Source organism: Dermacentor andersoni, chromosome 11, assembly GCF_023375885.2.
Source record: "Dermacentor andersoni chromosome 11, qqDerAnde1_hic_scaffold, whole genome shotgun sequence".
NCBI lineage: Eukaryota > Metazoa > Arthropoda > Arachnida > Ixodida > Ixodidae > Dermacentor > Dermacentor andersoni.
Window position 1 is genome coordinate 52,663,969 of NC_092824.1, and position 26,376 is coordinate 52,690,344.

The window sequence follows — 26,376 nt, forward strand, 5'->3', positions numbered from 1 at the left end:
GTGTGCCCTCTCTGGACGTTAAAAGGCAGACAATTGCCCGTGAATAAGAAAGACATAAAGAGGAGAGGGAAAAAAAAATACATATATGTGCAGAAAACCACCGCGGGCAATTGTCAGAGTTAAGCGAATCTTGTACTGTTTTGTACCGTACTGCGCTAGTCTCTGCGTTATTTTCTTGTGAAGAATTGAAGCGTTAAACGTAAGCTGTAACTTCATAAATCGCATCCATCCGCTTGAGGTGCTCTAGCAGATGCAGTTTGCAGAACTGCTATGTCTGTTTTTTTTTTTTTTTTGTTTCAGTGCGGAGTTGCGGATCTGTGAACTTTGTACTTGAATATGCATTTTTTACCCTTGCCAATTTCCGGCAAATTTAGTAATATTACAAGGTCCTAAATCAAAATTCTGCTTGCTATTGCTGCTAGAATTGAACTTTCTCGATTTCGACAAGTTTCGTTTAAATCTGTCCAGCGGTTGCCTCACAAAAGCACTTCTGCTTTGCGCATGTATTTCGAGTATGGGAATCCCAGTTGGCAACGACATAAAGCTTCCTCTTTCAAGTACTGAGTGACGTATTCTGCGACGATCACTTTCGGCGATAGTATCGCCTCTGCCGTTAGTCGCGCGCTGATTGGCTGGTTGAGCAAATTCGGATGAGCTTATTGACTGGTCGACGAGCACTGCGTCACGCTAAGGCGACGGTATACCTCCCAAATGATCCCACGTCCCCTGTAATCCCGTAATAACGGAATGGGCCACAGATGCGTCTGCTCTACGCAGCCCATCTTGTAAGGTGTACAGCTGCACTTTAATCGTACCCCTATTTAGGTGTGTACTTAGAGCACGTGTACTTTTGAGTGTACTTACCGCGTCCTTCTGAGTTGCGTAGGGTAGAGGTGTACAGGGCGGAAGCCTCTGATTTGAAGCATGCTACGAAATGCATCTCGGCTGTGACAACATCAAACCGCCGTGAATAATACATCTACAGTATAAGTCGTTTATTTGTCCTCTTTTATTCCATTTATCGGGCTCCACGCTTGGTATTAGAGGGCCAAAATTCATAACCCTTGTTATTATTATTCTTTTCCTCCTTGACCTATACTATACACTGCTCTATAGACAAGCAAACATATTTTTGCAGTGTTGGGGATGACGAGGATGTACGCGTTGCCCTTTTTTTTGGACACTGTTCAGCGCTTGTGATCGTGCTGTGTTCCCACACGTAAACGTTTGTGGTTGCGACATTTAGACGACCACAAAACTTAGCAGGAAAGAAGCAGCACAGAATGTCTACGGGGCACGGCATCTGCGGAAAAAGCTGCATTCCGCTCTATCCTGAGCTCACTGCTTCGAATTCAATGTTTCCACGTATAGTAAGTTGCCTTTGCGACCTAATCGGTAATCGTCTAAGTTAGAAGGAATCGTCGCGATTTATTTTCGCTGAGCAGAAACTCACATTTGCCTTGAAACCCGCATGCGGTTAGCTTTTGTGGCCTACTGTGCAATTTTAAGACTCTACAAACTGAAGCAGCACGAGACGAAGTTGTGGCGGCGGCGCCGCTACATTCCGTGTGGGCATAGGAAATTCCGCAGATGCACTTAAGACTGTTTACGCGTGGGAATGCGAAAGCGCCACACCGTTTGTAGACCTCGGAACGTCACGAACGCGTTCATTTCATGCACTCTTGACGTGGCGCCACCTCCTCCCCATTGGCTGCGCCTTCACGTGTCCAGTGACGCACACACTAAGCACACGCACTTCACTCAGCCAGAACCGTGGAGCCGCCGCGGCGTCGGAGCAAGCGTGTTCGTCTCGCACCACGTAGGCCCGCGGGTTCGATTCCCACCCTTATACCGAAACGTACCCATGTTTTCTTTTCAAAGCCATTAATTTACTCTGCTTACTGAAACCTCCCTGAGAAATTGGGCGTCAATGCGACCATTTCTGACGTGTTTTTTTTACTCTTTGCACTGTTGGACATTTCTCTTGCCATCGCTTCGTGCACGCCACCGGCGACACCGGGTTTTCGAGCCATGGGGCGTATAACGCTTCCGCATTCATTAAAAGAAAGGCAGTTTCGTTAGAAGGACGATACTTTGACAGCGGTTGTTCTGGCTCGGCCACCGAGTCGATCGAGCGAAACGTTGACGGTGCGTCCACTTCGCATCGCCGTTTTGCAGCCGAATGCACTTCCGTGTCTCTTGAGACCTTCTGAGAAACCACGCGCGAGCAGAGCAGGCCCTGTGCGACGACAGTGGCGCCAAAGGCGACGGCTACTTGAGCGTCTGTGTAAGTGCTGTGGCAATAAAAAAAATATGTAAGTTAGCTCAACTCAGTAAAATGTCTTATCAGACAAAATTAATGGCCACGGACAAACTTTCAAAAGCAAACTTGCGAGCGTTGTTCGAAGCCGCTAACGGTGAACAACAGATGAGTCGATGTATAGTCGTCTGCTTCCTTTACCTGTACTGAGCCTGTAGTGACGAACCCTGTGACGAATCAGCAGCAGCAGTAGCAGCCTATCTATAAGTCCACTGCAGGACGAAAGCCTCTCTCCCTGCGATCTCCAATCACCCGTATCTTGTGCCAGCTGATTTCAACTTGCGCCTGCAAATTTCCTAATTTCATCACCCGGCCTAGTTTGCCGCCGTCCTCGACTGCGCTTCTCTTTCCTTGTCACCCATTCTGTAATTCTAATGCTGCACCGGTTGTCTACCCTACGCATTACGTGGCCTGCCCAGCTCCATTTCTTTCCTTTAATGTCAACTAGAACTAATCCCCGTTTGCTCTTTGATCCACACCGCTCCCTTCCTATCTCTTAACGTTACGCCTAACTGTTTTTTCCCCTTCCATCGCTCATTTCACGGCGCTTAACTTGTTCTCGAGGTCCTTTGTTAACCACCAAGTTTATGCTCCATATGTTAGCACAGGTAGAATGCAATAATTGTACAATTTTCTTTTTAATGACAGTGGAAAGCTCCCAATCGGGATTTGGCAATGACTGCCGTATGCAGTCCAACCAATTTGTATTCTTCTGTAAATTTCCTGCTATACGGTGTGCTATACATACAGGGTGTGTTCCAATTCTGGTCAGTATCGGAGACAGTCTACGCAGACAGCTAAGGAGGCAGCTTCGAACCTGAGCAATGAAACGCGCCTGGAACCGTCAAAAGGATGCGTGAAAGACAATGACGATGATGATGGTTTTGGGCATCCTCTTCTAAACGGGGCGGCGACAAATAGTCGCCTAGCCTGCTCGAACAAATCAATTAATCTAGAGGTATTTATCCGTCTATAATTATTGTCTATGTCTTCGTCGTCTTTTTTTTTTTCTCCTTCAAAAACATCTATATCGATCTTGTCTAGGTATACATCCATGGCTGCAACGGATGCAGTTCAATAAATTTCTGCTCTGGTTGTTTTTTCCACAGTTACTTTAAACGTCTCTTTCTTATCTCGACTGCTAACAGAGTAAATCATTTTGATCCGCTCCCAGCGCTTCTGAGAGGATGACGTGTCCTACGGGCCTCGCTGGGTGAAAAGCTTCGCACTCCATTGGTGTGTGCTGAGTTGTCTCCGGATTTTTGCTGCAGTACACACGTGCCTGAGCCTGTTGCGAGGTTTCTTGTTCAGCCGCCATTTTACTTGGACAGCAAAGTAGCCTGTATCGTTTTTGACTTCGATGCTGCAAATTCGCGAGGCTGTCTTCTTTTACTGCGAGCTTCGCCGCTGCAACGAGACTTATGTTGAATTCCAATGGCAGATCCAGATCAAGTTTTTCTGCTCTGTATGGAGCAATCCTATTCCAATGGCAGAATGGGAGCGTGAGCTGTGTGTTCCAATGGCAGATTGGGACCAGCCGCTGATCCCGGATTGCTCCGTGGAGCAAAAATATTTGCTCCGCCGAAATCGGCAGATTTGACCGGAAGTCCTCGTGACGTATTTCCTTCACCCGCCTCTGCTTCCTGTCACGGTCGCCTGTTTCCGGTGGCGGGCAGCTATGGACGACACGGGAAACGTGGACGACGCTTCGCGCCGTGCGATTTTGTTCGCGCTCCTAGACAGCTCCGACTCAGACAGTACAATTTCCAAGTCGAGTGATGATTCTTCTGACACGGACAGTGAAATGGGGTGGTGGGTTGCGCTTCCAAGCGCTTGTTCCTCTCTCTATTCTAGCGCCCTCTCACTTGATTTTCCTGTACTAAGTGCCCCCGCGGGAGCGCACGCATTCCCTTCGCAGATATGGTGTGAGCAGATGAGAGTGATCTCAGTCGGAGCGACGCGCTCCGTTTGTGATCAGGCCGAGCGCTCGCGATCTACCATTGGAATTCAACATTAGCCGCCTACTTTGCCGTCTACGGCGAGTATTGGAATTCACCCACGGAACCCTGTATATAGTCTTTCTTCCCGTCCTCCTCTTATACTATCCTTTCTTTTATCTTGTGTCGCTTTCTTTATTTTTTTTCTTCCTGGTACACCCGCACCCTCCTCCCCCTTCAACATTTCTGCTGGCCGCTCTTCAAGTATCAGCAGAGTCAGTTAGGCAGTTACAGTGCGACCAGCCCTAGTTTTTCTTTGTTCTTTTTTTACGGGCAGACTGTATGTACATACAGAATGAGCGCTAAGCGTCGTTGCACGAACAAAGGAACCGAGTTAGGAAACAAGCACAAGAAAGAAAGAAAGAAGGCGTGATTCGCGCGACATGTGTCCCAGCAGTTACGAGCGCTCGAAACATCCCGGCGTCCCAGAAGAATACATAGTTACACACAACCCTCGCCTGACCCTCACATGCCCCCTTCCCTTCCATGCCGCACGCTTGCGGAGAGAAGTGCGACCGAAGGGTCACTCCAAACGGAGAGTTACAAAGAGTCAAATATACAAAAAAAGGGGGGGGGGAGGGGGCGCGAGGGCGGAGCGCTGCCTGGACGAAAGTGGGCAGGTAGGTCGAGTTGCCAGGCTTAATTTGCTCGCCACTGACCACCCGCGAGCGGCGCAAGCGAGTGTGCCGTCTGTCCGTCTGTCTGTCGCGAGCGGCTCACGCGCGCAACGACAATGACGTAATCGCTGCCACGCCGGTGGCGCCTCCTTGCGTGCGGTGTACCTGTAGACACAGGCGCGTGCGTGCGCGGGCGAGCATGGGGTTGTGCGTGGACTCTCCTCGCGTCTAGCAGCGTAAACGTGGATCGCCGCGGCACGATCAGTTCGCGGTGCTAAAAGCGCGACACGCACGACCGTTTTTGAGAGCGTATTGATTGCGCCGAGCGCGCCCCCTGTCGCGGAAGGGTCGCCCCCATTGAGCGGTAAATGTGACCTCGGCTGTAGTCGAGACGCACTGGAGCGGCCGTGCGCTGGCGTGACGCGGCCGAGTGAACGAGGGGAAGGGGTGCGCTATATCAAAGAGATTTAGATTGCCCACAAACGTACCTGTTGCAGTTTACGGAATAGCGAAACACGGCAGAAGCAGAAGTCAGCAAGCGAGCGGGTGACGCCATCTTCCGACGTTGATTTCAACCACATAACACGCGGAAGTACAGTTATGAGTGCAACGACAGTAAATGGTTTTAGCGTGTCCGAGTAGGCGTGCTATATCCTTCACGGAATACCGGGCTACCGCCAGACGTGAACGGCAGTAAATAGTCTGGTAGCGACACCTTGTAACGCTTCGACAAACAACAATGCGTTACAAACATCCTTGCGGTGCGCGAGGGGCCACGTCGAAGGAAAGTAAAAACAAATTGCACGTTGTTGACGATGACGCGCCCGCCGGTGTGTTTACGCCAGTAGGTAAACATAATTTGATGAGCCACTGATTTAGCAGTTTTTGTGCCATTTCTAGTTGGAATCTGCGCCACAACGTGGCGCCACGAATTCGACTGTTCTGTACGCGGTTTACGCCTACGTCTCTAGCATTTGGTAAAGTGCAATACGTTTACGGCCAAGATTGTCGGTGTACGTGTTACAGTTTATGGAAAACTTAACCTCCCGAGCTACGAACGGAAGCGGGAGATCTGGCGGTGCCTTCTCGTGACGCTGAGTTCAACTATAGAGCACGCAGAACTATGTGTAATTGCGACGACAATGCCCTACTAAGCTACAGATACATAGACGTCAGTAGCCATAACCATTAAAGTATGCGACTCGTTTCCTTCTTAGGCGGATACATTTCGTTCCAAACAAGACGTTTCTAACACTTCCTGGTTTAACAAAACTATAGGTCGCTTGCCAGTGGTTTGGTTGCGCTATTTCCGTAAACTCTCTATTCTGGTATACATAGGGCGCTAGACCTCAGCGCCGGTGATTCCGTGTGACGTGACGGATTTCAAGGCAACTTTTGTTTGCTTCGTATTGCGGCAGCTCTGATACGGGGAGAGCTCACTGAACTCGATACGTTCACTATTTATTTGCCCCAGAATGCAAGGGGAGCCTTCTTTAAACCGACAGCAAATTAACTATAGGCAGCACGCGGTATTGAAAGCTACGTTATTCCGACGAGTCGACCTCCGATGTGCTGTTTGCGCAGGTTAGCTGTGCACACTTGAGCAGCTATTCAGCGTCTGGGAAAAAAAAATGGCCAGGCTTAGCTTGGTTAAGCCAAGAATGCGTTGCATATTGCGCGGTCCGTGACGTCACGCGCCGGCGCAGCGCCCCTGGCGGGAGGAGCGGGAGTCAGGTGGTGGCTGCGGCCGCGCGCGACCGCGCGAGTTGGGGCCCAGCTTTTCCTCCGGCTGTCGTGACGTCACGTCACGTGGTTGCGCTAAAGGTCAATGGTGGCTGCCCGGCCGCGCCCAAGGGCTGAACTGAGTGATTGCAATATGCAACGCATAGAAAAAAACGAGCTCACCACGAGCTCACGTGGTGAAAACAGCGGAGCTTCCGTTGCGAAAATTCGCGATCATGAAGTTCCATGTGAGTGAGTCGTCGAACATACTACCGGTACACTTGGAAAATGAACACGCGGATGAATTGACGAAAGGCGCACGATAATTAACACGGAGAAGGAAAGCGCCATTCCGCTGTTCGGAGAGGGCCTCACAAATATGTAACACGAAAACTGTCAGTGAGAAGATTACCTGCGGCATGGTTCAATCAAAAGAGTAGGGTATGCATTCCGTTTACCACAATTACCGAAATTGAAAGAAAGAGAGAGAGAGAGGAAAGGGGAAAGGCAGGGAGGTCAGCCAGATGGGACAAGCGGCTGTAGCCTGAACAGATGTTTATAGCGCTGCAAGTGCTGCTGTACTGTGCGGTGACAGTATGCGGTGACAGTGACCGACTGTGATTGTATGTCTATGCTCCTTTCTTTCTTTATCTCTACTTTTCTATCACTTTACCTCTCCCTCTCCTCTGTCCCCTGAAAAATTGAGAAGTTTGTAGGCGCATAAATAGGCTTGTTATTATTATTATTATTATTATTATTATTAGTGGTAGTAGTGGTGGTGGTGGTAGTGGTAGTAGTGGTGGTGGTGGTGGTAGTAGTGGTAGTAGTATCCTGAAGGCATATTTAGCGACAGCAAACAAAGACGGAAGGGAGACTACACCACAATCACATCGACACCATGACACCTCAAGTAGTACGGACGTGTGCTAAGAATATTGGAGTCAATTTTATCTACAATACACAGTACGCGTATTCACAAAATGTTCTTGCGGAAAAAATTTTCGCAAAAGCAAATGCTAGCCAAGCCTGATGCTGTACATATTATTTACGTATGCGGTCGGCCAATGCCCAACAGCACTTAGGAATAAAGAGGTTTGTAAATTCGAACCATGGTTCATTGATGTCTCTGCTTTTTTCTTTTAATTCTCTTAGGTGTTAGCGTTCAAGCGTCCCGAAAGTGTCATTATTTTATTATTATCAATGCACATTTAATTTTTGTTCTAAAGCAAATTTGCATTACTTTCGACAGTAAAATGGAGTAGTCGTACGGGCGCGTACTGCTTCCGACCTCCGCAGTTGAACCTCGGTTAACCTCGCACGTAATAAACTCGACACGAGAGCGTGCTGTAAGGTTCCGTGACGTCAAGGTGCGCTTGCGGCGTTACTCGTCCTTCCTTTCTGTGTCCTTTTCTCGCTTGCACCGAGACTCCACTCGCGGTATTAGAGTGGCTGCTTTCGCTATTGCGGAAGCCTGTAACTCACTCATTTACAACTCAACTTAGTATACTTCGTTAGCGCCCCTTTAAAAACTGGCAATGTCACCCTCGCATAGTGAACAGCCGCTCCGGGCAATGCGTACGCGATTACGGGCTGTCCCGAATCGGTTCACGCGTACGCAGCGTTCTTTAAACGGGCGAGCAGCTATGTGGCCGGCCCACGATCGGGGCTGCTGTGCTCTTTGCACTGAGAAAGAGAGAGAGAGAGAGAGAGGGCGGGGGGTCGCCGAGTTATTCGGGGTCACCGATTACAACCGCTCGGCGACCCCGCTGAAAGCAATTGCTTGGCCATTGGGGTCAGTTAAGAGTTTGGATTCGCCAGCTGGGCACCACGATCACGTCTGCCTGTCGGTTCCAACTCGCATCGTGCGTGGGTCGACTACAGTGAACAGCGATAGATATCGCGCATTCCACTCGAGGTGAAAAAAAAAGAAAAGCTCCAGAGGGTAGTGTATTAGAGAGCAAATGAACGGAATGAATGAAATCTTCCATCTTTCTGCCCTTCCTACCGAACAGAACTGCCCTTCCTTCTGTCGCTTGGTTGCCAGCATCTTGTACGTTGTTCTCGTTTCGGCTGTTCGTGTATGTTTTGCGGGCACCGTAATCATTACATGTGCCTCTTTGGAATGAACTTCCAGCTATCGATCGATCACGAGGTCGCGGGTCCCATTCCTGAACGCGAATGTGGCCACATTTAGCCCAGTCTTCCGCGACAGACGACCTGTAAAAACCATGAGGCGCTGAATTGAACATTCTTGCAAGTCGTTACCGCTTAACGTTTACCGCCCTTAGGAGTTTCATCTGCGCACGTGCGGCCGTAGCGTTATACTTCACCTCACAAGTGGTTTGCAGCACTGCACTAAGGTACGAGGCGTACACAGGCAATATAATTGCGCAGCGGAATGTAGTTCCGGGCCGTAAATGTCTGATTAATTGCAAAATTGGCGAGTTTTGCTTTTGCTTGGTATATACACGATACGCTACAGCGATACGCGAGATGTTAGAGCTTTTGCGCATGCGCGTCGTATACCGCGAACTCGGCAGCCACCGAGCAGACGACACGGCGCGGATGGACACATCTCGAGGGGCGTTCGGCCTCCATATTGGCTAAGGAGTCCTGCAGCTTCCGCAGTGCTGTGAACGACTTGTGAGATGGACGCAGAGCCTGACGGTCGGTGTAGTGGTTGGGCAGACTTCGAATAATCCGAGTTGATATGTCACAGCTTATATATATTAGCGCGGAGTATTTAACGGAATGGCGGAAAAGCGAATGGGGTAAAAGCGGCGCTGCCGGCGACGACTTGCCTCGTTGTGATCAACTATATATCACACGTTCTATATAACACGTTCTTGCTTTGAAAAGTCCTTCCATACGAAAAAAAAATGCAAGGGTCTATCCGCGATGCTTGTCGCTCAACCAGGTTTGATGCCAAGGTATTATCGCAATTTGTAATCGATCACTAGCTGTAATGAACTAGTGCTCAATTTAGTTAAACACAGCACAAAGATGAGAGCCATCAGCGTTGTAGAACGCCTTTCGTTATTACGATTTACGTCTACGTTATTGAGCTTCCATGGAGATATTACTCTCTGAAGAGAATTTTAGAAATAGCAGGCCCAAGGTTGGCGGATACTACCAGCACTGCGTACAAAAACAGTTTTGGTTCAGCAAATGCGAAGTACATCACCGACACTGTTTGTTTCAAGCGTATAGACAAATTGTTTCTCGCGTTTCTACAGCTCTCGGGTCACATCCGTGGCGAACCGAACTAGGGCAACAAAGCGAATGCTCAGGTGGACAAGAACACGCTATAGGTAAGCGTGAAAGATGGTGAGGCAAGCGTATAAGCAAAGCTGTCAACTTATTTCTTTTTTTTTTCCCGTCTCGCTTGGCGCGATTCGCGACTACAGCACGAACTAACATTTCGTCGAGTTGGTATTGTAGCTTTATCTTAAATAACACCGCGCAAATAACGGACTACAAAAAATAACAAACAAATAAAGTTTATTAAAACATCACCGGATGTTTATCATCCGGACAGTCGCCCCACTCGCAACTACAACATTTACTCTAAGCAAAACAATATTTACATGCTCGATCAGGTCCGATGAGCACCGCGAACATGGGAACCTGAACGCCAGGAACACAAACATAAAAAAAAGAGAAGTTGCACTGTGAATCATCGATACATAAAACAAAAGTGATAAAACTGGGACATAAATGTGATGTTTGTATGCACTGTGCTATGCGGGTTTGATGTGTAAACAAATGTAATCTTTGTAAATGCTGCCGCTACCGCAACCTGTCAGGCACTCCGCGCCTTTGGTTTCTGTCTCCACTTGAAACTCATAAGGCCTTCAAGGAAATAAAATTCAAGTCAATTCAATTCACAAGCGTATTTGTGGGCACATGCGCTTGTTGCGTCTGTTGATGCGCAGTAAAGTCCGATGTTGGACTATAGTTCGATAACTGTCATTGTTGGTAGCAAAATATCTAGTCGTTTAGTTTAGGGAATAGGTCAGTGTCCGTTTTTTTTTTTTTATTCCTTCCGTTAAACATTTGCGCCACAAACATTAACAGATAGAACTATTCTTCTTTGGGTATCGATGATCCCGAGAGTAGTATTTTTTGTTTTCTGTATCTCTGTTTTCGACTCTCCAGTGCTCACGTCACAATCGAATGTACGTATAAACGTTGTTTCGGTTCCAACAAATCTCGTGAGTTGCGAGCCCTGTCGCGTTGCTTCTTTCTGTCCCGTCCCCATCTGTGTTTGCTGTGCAGTGTTATGCAAGATAGGACTACGACACGCTTGTCCGAGGAGCCGCAATTCGAACGCTCCGAATTCTGAACCCAATAATAGTGTATATGTTCCACGACAGACGTTTCCTATAACGCGCGCCGACCATAAGTGAGCTGCACGCATGCACCGCCTTCTTAGAGGGTCATCACCAACGTGCGTATAGATGCGCCAACGTTTTGACATGGGAGACCTCGTCAAGCACCAACGCACACTGGAAACGTCCTGCGTATGACCACCGAACGAACGTCCGCGCCCACGAGGCAGGTGGTGTACATTCAGGCGTGCGAGGACAGGTGAAATCGACGAACGGAAGGCGTCTCGAGCGTGCCCCGTACGTCCTAGAGAGAGATACGGCTCACGCATCGCGCATGCAGTCGTATACATTCGCTCTACGCACGCAGCTGGCTTCCCGTTGCCGTACATGTATGTACGTATAGCATGCGCTCGGTGGAAGGCACCGAGCAGCCGCTTAACAACAGCCAGGGTCAAGGCGCGCCAGTAACCTAAGTGGGAAACCTGCCAAACATCTGGGACGATGCCGTCGTGCCCTCCCTCCAGGCGGGCCGCTCCCGCTAAGAAAAAAAAACCGGAAGCGGTCCCAGCAGCGCGGCTTCCGGCGCAGGTGCTTGCGTGTCATCCTGTGCGGCACGCAGACGACACGCGCCGCGCGAGCAGACGATCGTCATGAACTTTTCCTTCTGCTCTTCGTCTGCACGAAAAAAAAAAAAAAATGAGATTGAAAAAAATATGAAGGTAGCAGAAATATAGAAAACGAAAGGCGGGAAGATAGAAAGGGCGCGACTGACTCTTAAAAGGTAAATGATCCTCTGCTCTAAGATTAGGCAACATATTAGGAAGCGTCGTGGGTCGCTCTGCGCGCATCTGCCGCGCGCGCGTACGCGCGTGGCGAACAGCGTGCCTCGTGTACTACGTGGCGTGACGCAGCCACGCGCGCCTTCCGTCGTCATCCATCACGTGGCTTTGTCACCTGACGGGACGGGAGCACTCGATTAGTATGCAGCGCGCGAAGCGGCTTAGTACAGGGCGTACCAGGCACTGGGCCCATGAAGGACCGGGCCCGTATTCACAAAGCGTGTTCTTCCGCTGTATACAGCCGTTCGTACATAAAGGCGCCGGCCGATTCCCGTAACGATATCATTCCCTCACAGGTAGGATTGGCCAGTGCCTGTTCTTACGAATCACTCCATCATAAAGAACATGTGGTTCGCGAATTTAGCTTCAGGGATCTAATTCGCAAGAGATTTAGTTTTATTGCGATATCAATTACACGGAAGCTCGAGAAACGAAAACACCGCCGCCACTGTCGTGCTGTCCCGCTTGACGGCGCATGCGCGGCTAAAGCGAGGAAAGTTCGCGCCACGGTCGCGGAGTTAGTTTTGCTGCAACACCAACGAAGCAAAATCGGCGCACTGTCAGCAGTACCCGGTTTCGTACTTCTGGTACATTCATTAAAATTTCTTTCTGGGCGAGTTCGTGCATACTTCGTTTTCATACTTCTAACACATGCATCCACAAAGTAATAAGGACGAGACACAAGCGCTGACTGTCAACTAAATTTTAGTGACGGAAGACGGATACCTTATGTAATAAAACTGAGATGCGTCAATATGACAAGGTAGCCATCCTTGTTTATTCTCCCTTCTTCTTTCTCTCCTCCCCACACCTTTCATCATCTTTTCCCTTCCACTCCCCCTCTTTTAAGCCTCACCCCTCCTTGGGTGATAGGGAAGGACGTTGCTTACAGCTGCAACCTCTAATTGTCTACTGTTCATGTACCCAACGTACGCCTTGCTGCACACATGTTTCCACCACCTGGAACGGATCAAGAATTTTTACGTCGGTTCCTGGTAGTCCCTTTCGGACAAGAACAAAGTAACTTGATATCAGGTATGTGTCCCCGATGCCTCTTGTCGAACTGGCGTTTCATCGCTTAGCGATACCTGCTGCGCTCCTCAGTGGTTTTGATTCGTTCGGTTAGCTGAAGTTTGTCGGAAATTCCAAGCTCGTGGTCGGCGGGCAGTTTCGGGACTTCGCCATACGCGGCAAAATGGGTGCTACATCCAAGGCTTGTGGTATGTGTCCGGTTATGGTGTGCAACGGCTGCTTCTAGGCAGCACTTCCATCCTCCTCGGAAATTTGGGTACATGGACATAAACTGCTTTACATCGCGGATAACTCCCTCCGTCAATCCATTGGCTTGGGGGGGATGCGGAGAGCAGCGCCGCAGCACAACCCCGCCACTATCTGCCCACTGCTGAAACTTCTTGCTCATGAATGCGCGTCCGTTGTCACAGACTACGACTTTCAAATTGGAAAACATCGCTCGGTCAAGAAGCGCAATAACACTATTTGTATCTTCTTTTCCAGCGCGGGCAGCCACCATTCTTGTGCATTGGTCGATTGCCACTAGAAATGACTGTGCTTGGCGCACACCTTCGCTCTTCTTTTTCAACTCGGCAAAGTCCACATGCACTACTCTTCGAAAGGTGCGTCTGAGCGACGCGGTAATACGAGCTCGTCCGGCCGTGGCCGGTACTTTGCCTTATTGACCTGGCACAAGTGACATGACCGAACATATTTGTCTCTCTTCATATTCTTACATGTGAACCTTCGTAGAATTTTATTATAGGTTCGCCAGAAACCCATCATGACCGCGAGAGTGGGGAGTGTCATGGTACATGTGGAGCACTTTTTTAACGAGAGTCTCCGGCACCACGAACCTTCCATTGGACGTACCTCAGTTTTATTGCACCTTACATAAGGGGAAAGGCAGAAATGAAGTGGAAGGGATCGATAGAATCGGGAAGAAATTACATTGCGCAACGGTAAACGTACGTACCGGGAATCAACATTAAGCTCGTCCCTGTCGCTCTCTGACACGGACGGCAACGATGGAGAGCCCGCTCGAATTTATTGGAGCCACAGAAATTCGTGGCCAAGGCGAACGCGCGGCCGCTCGCCAGAGCAATCGCAGGCTGGAAGACGAAGCACGCCACCACTTCTGTTGTAAACAAACAATGTATACGCAGACCTGGAAATTTGTCATCTCGGCTGACGGTCACCTCAACAACGGAAGCCTGAGGGAGCCACGTAGCCGGAACTCCGCCAGATCTTGGTCATCCTCACAGGTCGAAGGTGGGAACGCCTCCGAGCGCTCTTAGCTAAGAAGCGCGGTGCCCTGAAAAAACAACTTGAATGCATTCAGAGCTCTGGACAACGACCAGCCGAATGTACCATTACAGCGAAGCGCTATGGAAGCTAGGCAAGAAGTTCAGCCACTAAAACGTATGACTTCGCACGTTCCTCAAAATAAATATACCTGTTAGCAAAGCTTCCATAGGAGCCCATACGTTCAAAATATGGCGGTTCATCGGTGGATGGATGAATGGATGGATGTCATGAGCGTCTCCTTTGGAACGGTGAGGTGGGTTGCGCCACCACGCTCTTGCTATTATAGTGCTTAATGTCCTACCGAGGTTAAAAAAACAAAAACGCACGATGAATTCCGATAACCAAATTTTCTGACACCTGTTGTGAACTTTGATTTTGTACGTCTCCGTTTTTTGTCGTTTCCCTACTTCCACCAATCTTCCAATCGCATCTTACTGATCTCTATTGCGGACATGTTTACTTTCCCCCTGCTCTCGCTGAACCCAAGGGCTTCAGGAGGCCAGGGGTGCCTAAATGAACCGTTATAGGCAGACGTCTTCACATTGTAATCAAACATGCTCCATCGTTTCCCTAGCTTTACCGCAGCAAGCACGTGCTTCTTCCTTCTTATACCTCGCTTTATAGGTACGTCTTCTAAGGCATCCTGGGGCCGAATCTTATAACGGTTCGGTTAAGGAACCGTTCCTTTGGCCTCACCTGATTGGCCAAAATTTTGATTACGTCACAGGTCGTCAGAGGCAGCGGGGCGGTATCGCAATTTTTGAATACGTCACGCATCTGTCAATCATCTTCAAAGCGAACCGGTCGTAGGAACCGGCGAAGGAGTAGTCCGCTTTGGGTTCCGTTGCTGTGGCTTGGCTGTGGGCTTGCGGCCCTGGCCGCGCGCGCCGGTCGCGCGACCCCGGAGACACGCGGGCGTCGCGCGCGCGTACGTTGGTTGCTTCAGAGGCTATTACTAGCCTTCGTCGTCTGCTTGGCGTTGCGGCGTTGCTCGTTCAGTATCAACCACGGCTGGAAGTGCGACACGCGTTCGAATAAATGAAGGATAATGAGTTGCACCGCCCCTGCCGGCTTTCTAAGTAGACCTTTTGCAGGCTGCGCTATCAAATGGAGGAGACTCTGGTGCAAGCGTACCATGTGGTCATTCCACCCAAAGGAAAGAATATTGCGCGCTCCGGTTCGTCGCCACCGGCCTGCAGCTCCCAGAGGTCGGTTGGACGTGAAGCATTCATCGGAATGACCTAGATCTCTGCTGCCGACGCTGTCCATAAAGTTGCTCTCGCACTTACTGTGTTGGCCGGTAGAAGGTCTGAGTCAGCTTTCTCATGACCTCCGCTTCAAAGCCAGAGCCAAAGGGATATTTGCAAGGTTAGATCGAATTTTCCGTGCTATCGCCAGCGTGAATAGCTCGCAGATCGCCTTCGCAATCAGATGGGTTCAAACTAGGCTGGTTCAACGCTTCCTTGGTTCGGCTGATAAAACCATACAGTCAGGACGGGAAGATATTGTGGAGATATCTTATTTTGGTGCCCTTCTTTTTTTCTAGTTCGGGTGTGCAACACTTTGTTCCTTAATTTCACGGCGCAGCGTGCACCGTCAGCACCACACTCTTCGATTTTACTTCGCGCAGGCAATGCAGGGCCCGTGTATCGTAATGTTCGATTTCACGTTCCATTGCTTTTATCACGCGATGTGCCGTGGGGCACAGATCGCAGGGATAGCGGCAGCGCGGCGACGAGCTAGTCATGTCCGAGCCGATGACGAAGGGCGAAAAAAGAAGGAAAATTGATATAGTCAGCAAGTAAAGGTGTCCCTAAAAACCGGTTCACGGTTTTGTCATGCTCGCTACTTAAAAGTAATGGCAGTGCGTTCCTGTTGCGTGCATCGTGCGAGCTCCTGGTAGCAGACGACATAGCGTTGCAAGCGTAATGCATTTACGCTTGTTATACAGCCTGTCGACTGAGAGTGAAAAAGAAGGACATTGATAAATTACTTCTCCATTGCGTAAACACCAGGCACCACCCTTGCTATACCGCCTGTCGGCTGAGAGTGAAAAAGAAGGACATTGATAAATTACTTCTGCATTGCGTAAACGCCAGGCACCACCCGTTTATACTTCAGAACTTGGCGTATAATATTTAATTTATATTTTACATTTATTTAGCAAGCAGAAACATTCTGCAATTCCTCGATTAGCGCGTCATATAATGACGTACACTTCAGAGGTGGCACCCTCTCATCTATTGGTCGTGTCCTCCACTTCTTGCACCGCCGGCTTGGGAGTGGCACATTTAGTGACTGAAGCGGCGAAGCGAATGGTTCGTATTCCGAACCCTTATAATATTCGGCCCCTGATCTCGCTTCGAAAAGTAATGCGCTTCCCTTTGAGTTATCATAAATTGTTTCTTTCCTGAATTCATTTTTTTTTTCTCTTAAGTAGTTATTTATGGCAGGTTTCTTTTCCATTGCCGCCGCCCATTCAGAGACGGTTCATGGCGGTTCATGGAGCTTAGCGCCATCTGTAGGGGGAGGGAACACTTCCGGCCGAAGAAAAAATAATGTGACGCTATATCCGTTAAAAACAGAAGCGACGTCATTTTGCTTTCGAAGGCGCGAAATTTGTTTTGGTGGCCTGCCTTTGCAGCTACATATTCACATTACCCGCCGTTCCACTTGATGGGCGTTTCGAGCTTTCAGCGCGGAAGGCGATGCAGGAAAAGGCCAGCCGTACGGTTGTCGAAATCGCACCCCTGTGCAGAAGATAGTTTCTTTAAAGGCCGACGAAAACTGTAGGTGTAGAGTGCTGGTCCTATCGTCGCACGCCAAACCCGTCGGCCAGCGCCGTCGCACGAAAACAACAATTATCTGGCGGTCGTAACACTACTTTTCACTGAACAGGACAAGAAGCGATGAAGCTACCCGCGTTACCAAATTCAGACAAACGTCGACAGGCAAAACAGCACAACGTATGAGGGGGGCGCATTTCAACAGGCGAACTTTACGAGCGCGCCTTTCTGCACATTTCAAGAGGAGCATTGCATTGCGAGTGATAGCGGCGTCCACGCCCCCTGTAACGATGGGCGCTGAAAAAAAAAGTTTTCGTTAATAATAATAAAATTAAATAAACTAGTATTTTCTTTACTCTTCACGAATATATAAAATTGACCAGAAATGTTATTTTCCTTGAATGAACCTAACTGCGTCTCGCTTGGATTTAAAAAAAATTGTTTTTTCTTCGCCAATGTTTGTTCCCTCCAAACGTAGTCGCGCTTCAATCGCTGCTCCCATACCCACCCTTGCTGAGTCGGTGACGATTTGTAATGAAACGCTTTTCGCCCGAAGCTTCGCGACCTATTTGGATCGAGCTTGCGTTCCTACTAACGCTGCTGCGTGTTCCGCCTGTGCTTCACTGCGCGCGATCATGCGCGGAGCTGCCGTGACGAGCTGGGGAAAAAAAGTGCCTTCTGGGATTTATCGTTCACGGCCAACGCCGACGACACTGGCTTTTCTGCGACATGAGCTCCTTAATGCTGTCGCGTTAAAAATGGAGGGAAAAGCAACGAAGAGTAAATTAATCTATATCAACGCATTAGCAGCCGCACAAATTCACGCTTGGTTCCTTTCTAATGATTAATGTTTGTTCACTTAACATTGAACCTAAAGCTATCACAGTTTTGCCATAAGGGCGGAGCAATGAATTCAATGAAGACTCGTAACTGTAGTGGAAGTATGAGTTCAAGTAAACGTAAACATGCCTAAGTAAAAACTAGCTGTTGTGCAAGGGGTCCTCTGTTTAAATCCTGCCATCGGAGAATTTCGTTTATGTTTACTAATGAAAGCCAACGTCTTTCTTATGACTTGACCACCATGTTTCGGTATCCGGTATGTTTCAAACATCTTTCCTGCGCCGACCCCAGAGGGCCTTCACAGCCGCGCCAATGAAATTTCGTATATTCAGGTACGAGTTCTGGTAGTGTTTCGCACGTTTAGTATTTAAATCTGAGAAGTGTAAGAAAAAAAGATGTGTGCTTTCGGTGTTTTGTTTCAGGGCATTTTCTTTGTGGGCTGCCATTCTCAAAATTCTGAGGAACTTTTTTGTCAGGAATTTAAGCTTTGGCATGAGCAACTTTAGTGAAAGAATGGTGTAGCAATATAACCCACATATGCCCCATGTCATGGCATGGCATAGAGCGTACATATACCTATACCTCACGGCGACGACGACGGCAAACAATTCGCTAGGTTAATGTCCGTATAATTGCAATCGCAAGAAAATCCGAGGACACCTAGGCAGTTCTTATGAGTTGTGAGTGCGAAAGCATTAATGTCCAATTCAACGCCGCTGAGCGGTCCTTCGGGTTTTGCGCTGCGAGTAATGTAACGTAGCGGTACATGCTGTCCGAGCCAGCAAGTAACAGCAGCAGCAGCCTGTGATGCGAACGCCGCATTCCACCGAAGTCCTCCTCGACGATGCCCTCTACCCTCACGCAACGCCTGGCGTACTACTACGGCAGTAGGTGTTCCTTTTTGCCCGCTCTGCTTCATCGAGGCGCGCTCGTGACGTGGCGTCGCAGCCAATGGGAACTCCGTCGAGGCGCGCCTGTGACGTGGCGTGGCAACCAATGGGAACTCCGTCGGGGCGTGCTCGTGGCGTGGCGTTGCAGCCAATAGGAACTCCGTCGAGGCGCGCTCGTGACGTGGCGTCGCAGCCAATGGGAACTCCGTCGAGGCGCGCCTGTGACGTGGCGTCGCAGCCAATGGGAACTCCGTCGAGGGGCGCTCGTGACGTGGCGTCGCAGCCAATGGGAACTCCGTCGAGGCGCGCTCGTGACGTGGCGTCGCAGCCGATGGGAACTCCGTCGAGGTGCGCTTGTGACTTGGCTTAAAGACTACGCGAGATCACATCGTAGCGTAGTAAATAGTTAGCTGTGGTTTCGACTTGTTTCAGCGCGAACTGTTCGTATCCAGGGAGCGTAAATGTCAATGTCATGTTCATCTCGCATATCACAGTAACCGGAAACCTAAATTTGAGCATTTTCTCTTGAGAAACGGCGAGGAGAACTCGAAATATTACGCAGCTGCATATGTTTTCCTGCAGTGTGGTTCTTATCATGTTTGCTTGGTTTTGAACGTGATGGAACATTATTAACCCGATGCCAATTGCGCACAAGTGCTTAGCCTCGCACCAGCTTTTATTGGGATAGCTGTACAGGTACACTCCAGGCGAATTTTGCCCTCGTTGTAGGCGTCACCGGGAGGTTCCGTAAATATTTATGTATATGCATGTATGCTATATGCAATGCGATATGATGTGCGAGCTACACATCATTCTATCACTAAGGTAGCTCACACCAGTTACATATGTGGCAACATTATTCCTCAGAATTTTGAGAATGGCAGCAAACAAATGTCATGAAACAAAATACCGACAACGCATGCAATTTGTCTTTGAGTCTTAAATTTTAGAACCGCGAAGCAATAACAGCGATCAAACCTGAAAATAATTTTATTTTATTAGCGCGGCTGCGCACTACCTCCGGGATCGGCCCAGAAAAAGCGATTAGAAACATACCCGATAAGGAAAAGTGTTAATTCCTTAAGAAAGACATTGGTTTTCATATCTGCATTGTTTTTCATATCGTTGTCACCTGTTACATGTTACTTTAACGATGTTGCATGTCACCTCTATGCAATTCCCCCCAACGGAGGGCCTTTAGGGTTTACTGAAATAAAATTTAAAAGAAACATAGAAAATGGACGAAATTGTCCAGTGGCGAAATTCAAACAGAGTTCACTTAACGCATCAGCTCTTTTTTACTCAGGGTGCATACGTTTACTCCAATTCGTACTGCCACTACAGCTACGAACATTACACTTCGTATAACCATGGTTACCGCAATCATTGTAATTGGCCCTTATGGCGAAACTGTGGTATTCTTTTTTAAAGAATTACGAAAGTTATTCATTCACGGGAACACTCGCCTGAAAAGATTGAAAACGACGATTTAAAGGGTCTGACAACCAATCTTTGTGGTACTCGTTGCTTTAGTGCAATGGAAGGCTTACTGGTCTGAGTGTCCAGTCACATAGTGGTAACGCGCAAAACGCCGTGGCACATTTTTTAGTGAAAATTTTCCGATATGCCTTGACGATCCTGGGCCCAATAAACATGCTGGAAACAGCGATAGGTGAGTGCAATAGCAATTATACGCTGGCATTGGTGGGAAGCAGACAAGTGCGGCTCTAGCTGACGTAGGCAGTGACGTAGGGAGAAACTTATTTCGGGGGGAGGGGGGGAGGGGGTTCTTTGCCGAAAACTACCACTCCTCCCTCTCATTCAAGTCTCTCTCTCTGTATATATATATATATGTATGTATTGGGCCGCCGGCCTCTATGGGAGTGTCCGCTCTTGTATATATAATTATGGCTTGAGGAAATCACGCTGGCCCCGGTAGTAAAATCATAGAGAAAGGAATACAACAAGAGCTGACACTCCCATAGAGGCCAGCGGCCCAATTGACTGCAGCGCACCAAGCAGTCGGCGTTAGCGTGTCCGGCATTCGGGCAAGCGCGGGCGGTTTTCCGGTTTAGCGGGGGCGTCAACGTGAGCGGCCAGATTGGTGGCGCCAGCTGGTGGTGCAAAGCTCAACCACACAAACACAGAGCTGATTACTATATACTGCTTAGCTGCTGGCGTAAATTTTCGACAGTGGCGTAATCGTGTTCACAATTACGCCGCTGCCAAAAATTTGCACGAGTGGCGAAGCAGGATATGGTGAGTTACTGCAGTTTTAGCCATGCGTTTGTCTGGTTGAGCTCTACAACACCAGGCGGCTTCACCGCTCCGGCCGCTCACGCCCCGACCATCCGGTAATCCGCCCAAACCGCTCCCGTTTACCGGAATAGCGTACAAGCTAAAAGTCTCCAATACCTCAACCGCACTTCCGGTTTCGGTTTTGTGCGCGCGCGTTTTGAATACTCGCTCGTTCGCGTGACGCCGGCTCCGCTGTTTTCTCATTTTTTTCCTTCTACAGCTCAACCGCGCGCGCTCTTCGCGCGAAATCGTTTTATGGTGAAGTAAAATTGATTGCGAACGATCTTCACAAGCCGCCATCGAATATGTGCCACGTGCAATTTCATAAAGACGCAAGACGCCTTGCGTACTGACGAAATGTTTATTTAATGCTTTATAACTGCTCCTTGCGGGCTTTTTGTGCATTCATCCAACGTTGTTGCACCAGGTAAGCAGCAGCAGTTTCCGTAGGAAGCTCCACCATCAGCTGAAAAAAATTAAATTGCAAGCAAGTATTATTATGGCATTAACATGCAAGAATTGTGCGTGTGGGGGCGAAGCGTGAGACAGTGGTGAATGGGCGGCATTACAAACAAAAGCAGTTCGCTTTTACACACACGGCGTAGAATATACCCGACTCATCCCAAACAATACCGTACATACCACGAAAACATTCTATTTCCAAGCATTCCCCACTTACCGGGCCTTATTTCCAGCACTTTAATGGCACGAATACACGGGCTACTTCGCATTTCCAGAATTTGGCTAGAACCGACGCGATATAGTACGCTACGAATACACAGAGGCGGCCACAACACAGGCTCTCAAGCAGACCATGCTGGACGCTCGCAGAATTCCTTCTCAGGGTGTCTACCAAATTGACATTTCTAAATTCCCTGAGTTTTCCAGGTTTTCCCTGAGTGCCTTTGCCAAATTCCCTGAGCGACAGAGAACTTTGTTTTATGTCAAGAGACGGGCTGACACCATGTCGCACAATGGTGTCACTCTCTAGTAAGCATGCTAAAAAAAAATAGACTTAATCCAGCTTCATTAGTAAGGGGTAGTGTTCATTTTATTCAAAAAGAAAACGGAAGGGAGGAGTTAGTAAAATGCAAAGCGAAAAAAAGATATACTGGAAAAAAATGCGTAAAGCTCATAGTGAGACATTCTCAAATACAAATGAAAACGAGATGCATACAGAAGCAAATATTTTCGATGATTAGCTATTTGCTGGAGACTCCATATAGAAGGCAAGCCAAGGCGGGAGAATGCCTCTGAATTTTATAGTGACCCATCGTAAATATATAGTAACTAATATTCATTAATTGTAAAGTGAGTCGTACTACGTTTCTTCAATAAATATATTGAATCATCCGCTCAAATTACTTGCAAAGGCTAATTATTCCGCCCAAGCATTACAACAAGGGAAGAAATAACCTTTTGCGATTACTACCGAAACCCCCCACTTCGCTTTCACGAAGGCATTGCCCTCTTTGAAGGGACGTCAAAGAGGGCAATGCCACGGAGAAGTGGAATGGGTGTACCTTAAAAAGCAGAACGTGCAATTTACTCAAAGCCTAATGTTCACTGTCTATTCCTTGTAACCACTACGCCGTAATGGCAAAAATAAGTTGCGTTCGCAAATGTTATGCCGTGAGCGAAGGGGATATTACGAGATTCGCAGTTTGTTTCTCCGGTGTTCTTGGTGAGCTAAGCAAGGCATCTTGTTTATTTCTAGGGGAAATTAGGGGCATGGCATGGATAAGGTGTAGGCAATGCTCCAAATTGGTGGGTTAAATGCACATTTTCAAGTAGAATAGGTATGCAAGTGGTCCATAGCCTTATTTGTCTGTTTTATGAGCGGTGTAAGACTTAGACTGCTGCGCTTGCATAATTACAATAACAAATGAAATAAAATTGTGCGAAGATAAGAGGAGGAATACGCCAAGTTTATGTGCGATGGTACATGCATGTTGATCAAACACAGCATCAAAAATTGTGAACAAGTGTTCGAAATTATCACGCTACTGCTATTTTCCCAAGAGAGCTTAAGATATTTTATACTTTGAAGAAATAGGCAGCATTTCAAGTGGAATGTGTTGCATAGTTTTAATATATCTGGGTTATTGAGAAGCGTTACGAATAATCATTGAACCCTCATTTTTTTCTACTTGCTTTGTCATGCGTGATATATTAGTTTCGGCTGGTATCCTCACTGAACTAAAGAAGGCAGCTTCGTTAAGTTTGGTGACTGTAAGGACAAATTAATGGGTGATGTGTAGGTGAAGTTCAAAATAGATGGCTTTTGTAATAAATTACGTATGCAAGCACTCCAGCGTGTTTGAGCGTGTCTAACGAGAGCGGAAGAATTGAGCCCGCTGGTCTGGCAGCACTATAAAAGCCGCCAAGACCAAATTTAGTGAAAATTGGTGGTGCCCAATGGAAACTTCCTGTGCGAAGTGGTTGGATCAAATACAGCTTTTCTAAAAAAATTCTTATTCAAGCATTAGTGTGTGATATGGCCGCTATCAACTATGGTTTGTGGGAGATATGGAGTTCTCCTCCGTACTCTTGGGACAAAGGAACGACAACACAGTAGTGCAAACAATCACAAGGGCATTTATTGCACCTTTCATAGATCAATACCTGCTAGCCGAGTTGCTATCCCCAAAACATGCCGATGGGCGCGCGACAAATCTAGAAGTCCGACTTACCGCGACCGCATGGCGAGCGAATATGTTCGCCCCATGCTGGATCCCAACGCCTGGTCATTCGCGTGTACGGTCACGCGGACGGCGGCGCGTTTCAAGGCGGCCACGCGAGGCGGTCTCGCAGAAGCATGGGTCGGCGGCGCGCGGGACGTCCACGCTGTCCCCCGACCCGCCGGGAAAGAGCCCGCGCCTAGTCTGAAGCATGGATTGGCGCACGCGCGGCACGTCCGAGCTGCTTGCCGTACCACCGCCAAAGACAGAGCGCCTTGTCTTTCTCGCACCCAAGTAACCCCGCCACAGCGCAACACTCGCGCCATCTCCCGCACTGCGCTTCAACCACTCCGAGCGCCGCGGGCGCCAGGCCACGCGGCGGGCGAAGCCGCCCTGCAGGAGACGAGCTATGCGGAAAAACTAGATCTCAGGGGAGGCGTGAGAGTCACGCATCCCCACAGGTTCCCGGTGTCCCGACCTAGCTGTAGTTTACAACAGGCTCATATTTTGTGGAAAGTGGAGCGGGGCCATTGTAACTGCAATGTGTGACGAAAGTTTTACGTTCCTGGTCCGGCTAAAAGCGTAAATAATAATGAGCCGTCGTTTTTCTTTCCTTATCTTCATGTGTCATAACACCTTCCGTCCTTGTTTCAGCGATGTCCCCCATGAACTAAACAATACATTTTGTTTATATTTGGCGAAAATAAAGGGCGCATTATCGCCAATATGAAGGCAAACTTCGATGATATTTTTAGTATATTACGCATGTAAGCTATTCGGAGCTTTATGAATGTGTTTTGCGAACAAACAATTTATCCCATTGCCCTGAAATAACTGTGAACTCAACAGATATCAAATCTAGTGGAAATTGAGTGTGTGGGAAGGGTGGGGGGAGGCAATATAGCATTGCATACACCCCCCCCCCCCAGCAGTTGTAGTGGTGGTTTTTAACAGGTTCGCTAGGCGTCCACTGTCGCAGGGCCGAGATGGCGAGTCCACTTCTTTAATGTGTGAATATTGCAAGTAATTTATGTGCATTGTACGTCGCCCCCTATAACCTAGACAGTACTGTTACCTAAACTAGCGATACGTTTATCTTGTAGAATTAAACAGCAAGTACGATTCCTTGTTGACTTGCTTAAATTCTTTGTAGCAAATGTGCCTTTTTATGTACGCCGCCCTGCTACTACTGGGTGCGATCTGAGACCACTGTGGGTGCACTCATTGCCTTTTGCCCCTGTATCATCTTGAGATGTTATATAGTTGCAAGAGATAAATGTAAATGCAGCTCATTTTCGGGCCCCTATGGTTCACCATGTGGGATTAATAGGTCCCTGTTGGTTAAATATACGTATAACAGAAGCATTCCCAGGCTATTTCACTTATTGTAATAGTAACTGGCAATATATATATATATATATATATATATATATATATATATATATATACACAGCGTGCGAGAGGGAACGGAAGGTCAGACCGTCTGCGGTTTACACACACACAGGCACACACTCTAGGAATAGTTGGTGCGCCACTGCATGTCTTTTACTGCCGTAGAACATAAGAAAAAGATCTGAGGGCCTGCCAGTACAATTATTAGGCACATCGCTGCTCATCCTGCGTCTTCCGTAACTATTGCCCCTTCCCACGCTTGTTGAGCTTCACCGCAATAATTTTTGCACGCTTCACCGCGTAATACTGCTGTAGCGAGGCAAAGCTGACTTTCGGCAGCCGGCATTACGCAACGCGTCGTGCTTTCCGAGCTTCGAAGCCAATCGCGAGGACCACAAAGGCGGAGTCGCTGCCATTGCTGATAGCGGCGAATCCTTTCAATCAAAAACACGGAACAGAACGGTAAGAAGCTTAATAGCGAACGCAGAAGCAGCTAGGCCTAGCGTTGCTGCGGTGGTGGCTATACGGCTGCTAGCGGTTCTGCGTGCGAGAGCGTTCGAGGAGCGACGAGGTAATCAAAACGGTGGCGGTGGTGGTGGTTTTATTAATGCCGTTTCGGACCTGCCATGTCGGCAAAAAGTCGGGAAAATCGGATGGCGAAGGGTTCTTGCATCCGAAATTTCAGACGTTATTATACATATGCTCTATGGGGTACGGGCCGGGTGGTGCCTGGAAGCCGTCCGAATTATCGGGATTCCGGAAAGTCGGTCGTTGACTAAGCACTGGCAACTCCTCCTACTCGAGCCAGCTTTACCGCGACTTTCTTTCCCTTTCAATAAAAGTACAGCTAATTTTCCCTGATAGAAGCACATATTCCCCGAGTTTTCCCCGAGTTTCCCCAGACTATTGAAAATCCCTGAAAATTCCCGCATTTCCCGGTTGGTAGACACCCTGCTTCTACTCGCACTCAAGACAAATGCGTGGGTGCCGTTCAGAAGACTGAATTTTCGAGCTACTACAGTTCCTGCCGTTTGAGCTCCTTGGCTAACGTTATCTTTAGCGCGTTCTGCCGGATCAAGCAACACACTCCCGTGTTATCACTCTTGACCGTTGCTCGTCGCGTTTTCGACAAGCGTGAGTCCGGAAGAAGGCTTGAATTTTTGCGGGGCCATAATTGTCACAAACTTGTCGCAGTAAGATTCAGTACGCGCCAAACTAACTTTGTCACCACGGCCGAGCTACTTTTCGCTGCGTCGCGACAGGCGCGGCGAGCGTGCCTCATAAGTAACAAAAACAAAAGTACCGAAAATAATTTTCAACAATGTTGTGCGTCAGAGGAAGCGC

At 48.4% G+C, this 26,376-nt stretch overlaps 1 long non-coding RNA gene across 1 annotated transcript in view; it reads left to right on the forward strand.

The window, feature by feature from the left end:
* The first annotated feature begins 9,794 nt into the window (after nucleotides 1-9,794).
* The window catches only part of LOC140214253 (uncharacterized), an 87,068-nt gene continuing 70,486 nt past the window's right edge, over nucleotides 9,795-26,376 (forward strand). The window contains exon 1 of the long non-coding RNA XR_011891212.1: nucleotides 9,795-9,967. This is a non-coding gene — a long non-coding RNA (uncharacterized lncRNA). The remainder of the gene's footprint in view (nucleotides 9,968-26,376) is intronic.